The sequence below is a fragment of the Lathyrus oleraceus genome, chromosome 2 (assembly GCF_024323335.1).
Source record: "Lathyrus oleraceus cultivar Zhongwan6 chromosome 2, CAAS_Psat_ZW6_1.0, whole genome shotgun sequence".
Taxonomy (NCBI): domain Eukaryota; kingdom Viridiplantae; phylum Streptophyta; class Magnoliopsida; order Fabales; family Fabaceae; genus Lathyrus; species Lathyrus oleraceus.
The window spans coordinates 95,685,968-95,694,161 of record NC_066580.1 but is presented as its reverse complement, the minus strand read 5'-3'; the positions used below and the strand labels follow the sequence as shown (position 1 = coordinate 95,694,161).

The 8,194-nt window shown below is 37.1% G+C and overlaps 1 long non-coding RNA gene across 1 annotated transcript; it reads left to right on the top strand.

Moving 5' to 3' along the window:
- Positions 1-6,282: 6,282 nt before the first annotated feature.
- Positions 6,283-7,445, top strand: LOC127121163 (uncharacterized). Its single transcript, XR_007803334.1, has 3 exons — positions 6,283-6,378; positions 6,941-6,991; positions 7,401-7,445. It is a non-coding gene; the product is annotated as an uncharacterized LOC127121163 (long non-coding RNA).
- Positions 7,446-8,194: the final 749 nt, after the last annotated feature.

The window sequence follows — 8,194 nt, the reverse complement described above, 5'->3', positions numbered from 1 at the left end:
GAACCTTTTTTATCCCGGATTTCCAAATCAAACTCTTGCAGTAAGAGAATCCAACGAATTAGTCTTTGTTTGGAATCCGGCTTGGTTAGCAAATATTTGATCGCCGAGTGGTCAGTGTAGACTACAACTTTTGACCCGATCAAGTAAGCTCTAAACTTTTCCAATGCGTACACTATAGCTAGTAACTCTTTTTCATTTGTCGCATAATTGACTTGAGCCTCATTTAACACTTTACTAGCATAGTGGATAGCATGAAAAACTTTATCTCTTCTTTGACCCAACACCGCACCAACCGCATAATCGCTTGCGTCACACATAAGTTCAAAATCAAGTTTCCAATTTGGTGCCACGATTATGGGTGCGGTGACTAACTTTTCTTTTAGATCAAGGAAAGCTTTAAGACATGACTCATCGAAAAGAAAATGCGTACCTTTGTTGAGCAAGTTACTCAATGGCTTTGCTATCTTTGAAAAATCTTTGATGAATATCTGGTAGAAACCGGCATGTCCGAGAAAGCTCCTTATTCCTTTTATATTTGTTGGAGGTGGTAGTTTCTCGATAACTTCCACCTTAGCTTTGTCAACTTCTAATCCTTCGGAGGAGATCTTGTGACCGAGTACAACACCTTCGGTGACCATAAAGTTGCATTTTTCCCAATTGAGTACTAAGTTGGTCTCCACGTATCTTCCCAAAACCACATCAAGATGTTTTAAGCACAAATCAAAAGATGATCCATAAACGGAGAAATCATCCATGAACACCTCAATGCATTCTTCTATTAAGTCCGAGAATATCGCTTGCATACACCGTTGAAATGTTGCCGGTGCATTACATAACTCAAAAGGCATTCTTCGGTAAGCAAAGATGCCAAAAGGACATGTAAAAGCCGTCTTCTTATGATCCGCCGGATTGACCGAAATTTGGTTGTACCCCGAATACCCGTCCAAGAAACAGTAGAAATTTTTGCCTGCTAACCTTTCCAACATTTGATCCATGAAAGGTAGTGGGAAGTGATCTTTCCTTGTAGCTTGGTTTAGCCTTCTATAATCAATACACATTCTCCACCCAGTAACCATTCTTGTTGGAATCAACTCATTTTTATCATTTTTGATAACCGTCATACCACCTTTCTTAGGAACTACCTGTACCGGACTCACCCATTCACTATCGGAGATAGGATAAATCATTCCGGCTTCCAAGAGTTTGACAACTTCTTTCCAAACTACTTCTTTCATCGATGGATTTAGACACCTTTGAGGTTGTGCAACGGGTTTGAAATTCTCTTCCATCATGATCTTATGCATACAATAGGCTGGACTAATACCCTTCAAGTCGGATAACACCCACCCTATTGCACCTTCATTCTTTTTCAGCACTTGTACCAATTTGTATTCCTCTTTTGTAGACAAGGTGTTGCTAATGATCACCGGTTTAGTACACTCGTCACCAAGGAACACATACTTCAAGTGTGAAGGTAGCATTTTCAACTCTATTTTTGGTTCTTCCATTCTCTTTGTCACATCCAAGTCTTCATTTGTTTCTTCATGATAAGCAAGCTCCCCACAAGACTCTAATTCATGCAACATTGCTTCAATCTCTTTTTCTTCATTTTCGGTCAACACATTGTAGGCTCCGATAAGAGATCTTTCTAGAGGATTAGAAATATGAACTTGATTTGCGACCTCCACTACTTCCTCTTTTATTGCATCGATTCAGAAAGAATCATGCTTGTCGTTTGGATGCTTCATGGCTTCAAAGAGATTAAAGGTCACCTCTTCATCTTACACTCTCACCTTCATTAGTCCATCATCAATGTCAATCATCATCCGGGCTGTTTTCATGAATGGCCTTCCAAGAATTAGAGGAACATCACGATCTTCATCCATCTCTACTATCACGAAATCTACCGGAAACAAGAATTTGTCCACTTTCACTAACATGTCTTGAGCAATTCCATATGGTGAAGTGGTAGATTTGTCGGCTAGTTGTAAAGTCATCCTTGTCGATTTGATCTCAACATTTCCCAATCTTTTAACAATGGATAGGGGGATTAGATTGATGATAGATCCCAAGTCAATCAAACCATTACCAATGTATGTGCTTCCAATGGTTACCGGTAAAACGACTCGGCCCGGATCGGATTCCTTCCTTGGGAGAGTCTTTTGAATGATGGCACTACAACGTGCATCAAGCAAGATGGTTTCGCCTTCCACGTGTCTCCTTTTCTTTGTAAGAATGTCCTTCATGAACTTTGTGTACCGTGGCATTTGCTCTAATGCGTCAGCAAATGGAATATTGATTTGAAGTTGTTTGAATATGTCCATGAACTGTGCATAATGCCTAGCATTGTCCTTCTTCGATGGAACATGCGGATAAGGTAGATGTTGGGTTGGAATGACGCTCACACATTTCTCTCCTTTCTTCTTCTTTCTTGGTTCGACATCCTTTTTCACCTCCAATTCAGTCTGCTTCTCTGTTGGCAGTTCCTGCTCTTTTCGCGGCGCAAAGGGGGATCGCAGCGCGAACTGAAGAGTTCCAGCCACTTTCTCCCTTCCACCAACCATATCCTCTTTTTCCAGCACCCCATCCATATCATTCTCTACTGTAATTTCCTCACTTTTTCACTTGTCAACTCTTTACCGCTCCTCGTGACAATTGCTTTACAATGCTCCTTTGGATTGGTTTGAGTGTTAGCGGAAAAGGAAGATCTTGCCTTTTGTTCTGACAGTTGCTTCGCAAGTTGGCCTACTTGATTTTTCAGATTCTTAATTGCTGCTTCGTTACTCTTCTGATTTGCCATGGAAGCTTGCATGAATTGTTGAAGAGTGTCCTCTAGCTTGGAATTTCCTCCTTGCGATTGTTGGCCTTTAGAGTTTGGGTGTTGATAGGGACTTTGTTGCTGAAAATTTTGATTGTTGAACCTTGATGGTTGATAGCCTTGATTGTTTCTTGGTTGATAACCTTGATTGTTAGGAGGTTGTCTTTGATAGCCTTGATTTTGGTTGTTCACATAACTCACTTCTTCTAGTGGAGGATAAAAACCAGTAGGATGATCTCCTTGACATAATTCGCAACATGCTACTTGATGTCGAACTTGAGACCCTTGAATTTCCTTCATTTGATGTGGAAGCTTGGCCATTTGTTGAGTAAGCAACTCCACTTGTTGAGAGAGTAGTTTGTTTTGAGCAAGAATGGCATCATTGGTATTTAACTCAAGAACTCCCGGTTTACGTTGTGAAGGGCTACGGTCATGTTGACTTTGGCGATCATTGAGTGCCATCCGGTCAATAATGACTTTAGCTTCTTCCGCATTCTTTGACATAAGAGAGCCACCCGCGGTAGCATCCAAAAGTGTCTTGTGAGTTGATTGGAGTCCATTTAGAAAAATATGGATTTGAGTGAGCTCATCAAAACCATACCCTTGCATTTTCTCAACATTGACTTGAATCTTTCCCAAGCCTCATTTAGAGACTCGTTGCTTCCTTGAGTGAATACCGCAATAGCCGTTTTGGCTTCCATGAATCGGGATTGAGGGAAATATCTTTCTAAGAACTTTTCTTCTAGTAAATTCCAATCCGTCATCACTCTTGGTGTTTGATCAAGTTACCACTCCTTTGCCTTTCCCACTAAGGAGTGTGGGAACATCCTTTTGAATAATGCCTCTTCACCCGTTTCATCAATTCCCGTAGAACCCGCAATCTCATAGAATTTGATGAAATGGGTATACGGATCTTCATGGTCCATTCCGGTGAACGGATTTGCATAGAGAAGTTGGAGGATTCCGGTCTTCATCTCCGTATTTCTTCCTCCACGGGAAAATTGAGCATTCCTTCTTGGACTATTAGCGGACATTTCAGTACGATTGTCATCCGCCATGTTTCCGTCACAAGCCTCTACAACCACTTCTTCGATTTGAACAAGTGCGGAAGTAGATGCTTCTTCTCTCCGGTTCCTCTCTTCGGCTAGTTTCCTTCTTCTTCGTGTTTTGCTATTGTGCTTCCTAAGTGTTCTTTCAATTTCGGGATCGAATTGAAATTGCTCCTTAGTAGCTTTTCCTCGCATGCACTAGAATCTACAAAACTAACAAACCAAGTGAAACACAAGAGGGATAGTAATAAAAGTAACAAAACTTAAAACAATGAATTATTGCAATGCTTGTAATATCGAACACCAATCCCCCGCAACGGCGCCAATTTGTTGAAAAGTATATCTTCGGCAAATATTTTTATATCGTATCCACAGAGATTGGTTGTTATTACCGCCGTTCTATAATCCAAATTGTTATAAGTTTAGAAAGTAACCAAGTTGTTTTGTTTGGAAAGTTTTCTTTTGAGTAAAATGTCACTAAAAACACTAAAATGGTTTTAATCAAATGTAAAAGCTTGGCAAGATTGGAGTTCACTATTCAAATTGTTTATGCTTCCTTATGACAACTATATAGATTCAAGATTATTGATGATGTTCAAGTATTCTCTCAACATCATTTATGTCTAAATGATATTGTGATAATCACTATATTGATCCTTAGACGATCTCTCCACCTAACTATCAATATAGCAATCGTTAATGGTTCATACAAAAGAAGAGTAATGAATAAATCTATCTCTACAACTTATTCACTACTTGAAAACATATTTTCTGTCAAGACTTAAATAATCTCTTTCAACAACTACTCAAATCTAATATTCAAATTAGGGCAAAAATATCTTTCAATACATCAACAATCTTTCATCATAGATAAAAGTCAAATGAAATACATAACCAAATAAGAATAGCTACTACCTCCAATCTTAACAAAATGGGGTTTAGCTCCTCATCATCATTTTGGAAAGCAAAATGCAATGGAAGAAAACTCTGTTTTTCTCTCACTACGCCAAAAAGTGGAATAGACAGCGCACCTTAGAGGGCGCTTTATTACAAAAGCGCACTCTAAAGTGAAGCGAAAAAATAAGGAGCGAACAACTGGAATAGACAGCGCACTTTAGAGGGCGCTTTTGTAATAAAGCGCCCTCTAAGGTGAAGCGAAAAAATAAGGAGGAGATAGAGGGACAACAATACAGGGCGCTTTTTAGAAAGCGCCCTCTAAGGTTACCCTTAGAGGGCGCTTTTAAAAAAGCGCTCTATAAGTCCATGTGCATTTCCAGTTTATAAAGCGCTTTTGGAAAGCCTTAGAGAGCGCTTTCATAAGCGCCCTCTTAGGCCCCCTTTAGAGGACGCTTTTTTTCCACAAGCGCCCTCTAAGGTCCCCTTTAGTAAACACTAAAATTATAACATACTGCGCGTTTTGTTATTTCACTCTCTGTTATTTTCGTTCTTTTTCACGTTAGGATTCTCACTGCTACGATTTTCGCTACTTCTAAGGCGTTCTCCTTCCACCTCTGTTAGATCTACGACGTTTCCTCCTTCTATTAATTCGTTGTTAGCTGTTCGATTTTGACACCATAGGTATTTTTCTAATCTTCATATTACTTGGTTTCTCTTCTGACGTTCGCTATTGGTCATTTTTGGTTTCTCTTCTGACTTCGAAGAACTTAATTGGAGTTCTAGATATATACGGATTCGAGAGTTTCAAGACAAACAGGTTCTTAATCTTAACCACCCTCTTGCCTAATTTTATATGAAGTTTATAGACGTATGCACATTTGGCCAATCTCTGTGATCGAATTTTTTGTGTTCTCTATTTACATTTTTCGTATCTATTTACTTTTGAACCACAATTATTGTTCTAACAGTAACTAACTTTACATCGGCCCTGTTCAGCTTCGAGCAATTTTGTATCAATTTGACAAATGAGAAGTTACAGCAGCATTTCAACCAGGTTTGATTTTTCTACTATCTCCTGGTAAACAATTTCTATAGACTCAAATAACACTTCATTATTTCATTATGCAGCATGTCTTCAAAATGGAGCAAGAGGAATATACAAAGGAAGAAATTGATTGGAGTTATATAGAGTTCGTTGATAATCAAGATGTTCTCGATCTTATTGAGAAGGTGCAACTCACCCTTGCATTTTTGTCATTTTAGAAAAGTTCTATCAGTTTGTCATCTCATTCTTGTTTATAACTTCAGAAACCTGGCGGCGTTATTGCTCTTCTGGACGAGGCCTGGTATGTATTAAATGACAATAGTTCAAATATTTGTATTATAGTTCATGGTTTGTTTATGTCATTTTACATAATGTAAAGTGGCGTTAGCGCATGCAAATATATATACTTTGAGCAATAACTATGTTTTATAAAACTAGCACTTACCAGTTGAGCTACCCTACCCACTCACTGGCCTAACAGAGGGTTTAATTAAACTTCTTGAACATCGCCGTGGCCAGGATGGCGCATATATTGGATGCATGAAGTCAGGAGACGTGATATCAGAAGAGTACTTTCCTCTATCTGAATTAATTCTGATTATTTATTTATGATGATAGATCTGAGGAAATAGTTGCCAGTTTTTATGTGTAGATGGTCCCAGAAGATTTTGTTTTAAGATGTCTAAAATTGTTCATTTTTAAAAATTGAACATGTGTTGAATTTTATTCATTATTATCTGTTATCCATTTTTGTCGAGTTATTACTGTAGGTTTTTATTTTTCAGTAAATACTTTGAAGTTACCACATTTGTAGATGTAACTGATTATCTTAATTTTCATCCCTTTGCAAGTCTTTAGGCATGTCTCATTTTTGCCAATAAAATTTGCATTCCCTGGTGTTTAGATATTCCCAACCAGTATCTTAATTTCTAATGAGTAATGAAAGTTTCTATTTTGAATTGATATGTACTTAATCTTTTCTTAGTACAATTATATTTCTTTATCGCATGTTATTTTCTCCTTCATAACTACAATATCATTTTGTTTCATAATTTTTTTACAAATTTGACCTTTTCAATTGTGATTTTGTATTCAACTTATATGCTCTGTATTTTATCCTTTTTTTTCCAGGGGAAAGCCTTGGTATGAACCTGATTGGTGGAAATTTGGGGATGAAAAATCGTAAGTAATAATACCATTTAGATGAGAAAATATTTGGTGATTATTATTTTTTTTGTTTATTCAGGAATGATCTTCAATGTGATTATGGCTTAATATATTATTTGTTGAAACCAAATCTTATTGAATGGGTAAATTATTGATCTTCAGTCTTCACAATATATCACATCAGTGCCAAGTACTAACATATATTAGAGGCAACAAATAATTTTTAACTTCAGCATACTCATCTCTATGATATTATAAGTTATAACTCCTGATGGAAAATGCATGTTGGATACTTTTGACTGAAGTCTCTTTATGTATAAATATTGCACATGATTTTTTTTTCTTTTTTAGTATGGATCTCCATATTGAACTGCTTTATTTTTACAATGTGTATCTCATCTCTATTGATTTATTTTGTTTTTAGGTATTTCCGACATGCATCTGGTTCACTTGTTATACTTTCAAAGAACTTGCCACAGTACATTAACATAAACAGGTTAGTCTTGATGGTATTAAATGTTGCTTTTTCTTTAACTCTGTTTCCTTTTGAAAGATACTTTCTCCTATTTTATCTTCCTATCTAGTAATATATCTTTTATTGATCCGAAAACAAAATGTAGTGTATCTTTGAAGACATATGCTTATAAAACTACCTATTCCAAAGCTGTTTGTATTCAAACCGGCATGCGAGGAATGGCTGCTAGAAATGAACTTCGATTCAGGAAGCGGACCCTAAGAAGACTGCGGCTAGCAAAAAAAACATACATCTCAGAGATGCTTTTGCTACTTAGTTTTATTTCTTTTTAAGTTATGAATTGGTTGTATATTTAGAATCTTTAGTAGTTAAACGATTATATATCAGTGGATTGTTGTATATGTATGGATTGTTGTATATAAGGCTTGTTGAATGCAATGTGTGAAAAAGGGCTTCAAATTATACAGTTTTAGGTGTACTGCTTCAATATACAGGTTGTCTAAAATAAATAAATAAAATATAGCGCTTTTAAAAAAAAAAAATTTAAATAACCACCCACTTTAGAGGGCGCTTTCCAAAATAAGCGCCCTCTAAACCCTTTAAATTTCCACTTTAGAGGGCGCTTTCCAGTAAAAGCGCCCTCTAAACCCTTAAAAGTTTCCACTTTAGAGGGCGCTTTCCAGTAAAAGCGCCCTCTAAACCCTTAAAAGTTTCCACTTTAGAGGGCGCTTTCTTTAAAAAGC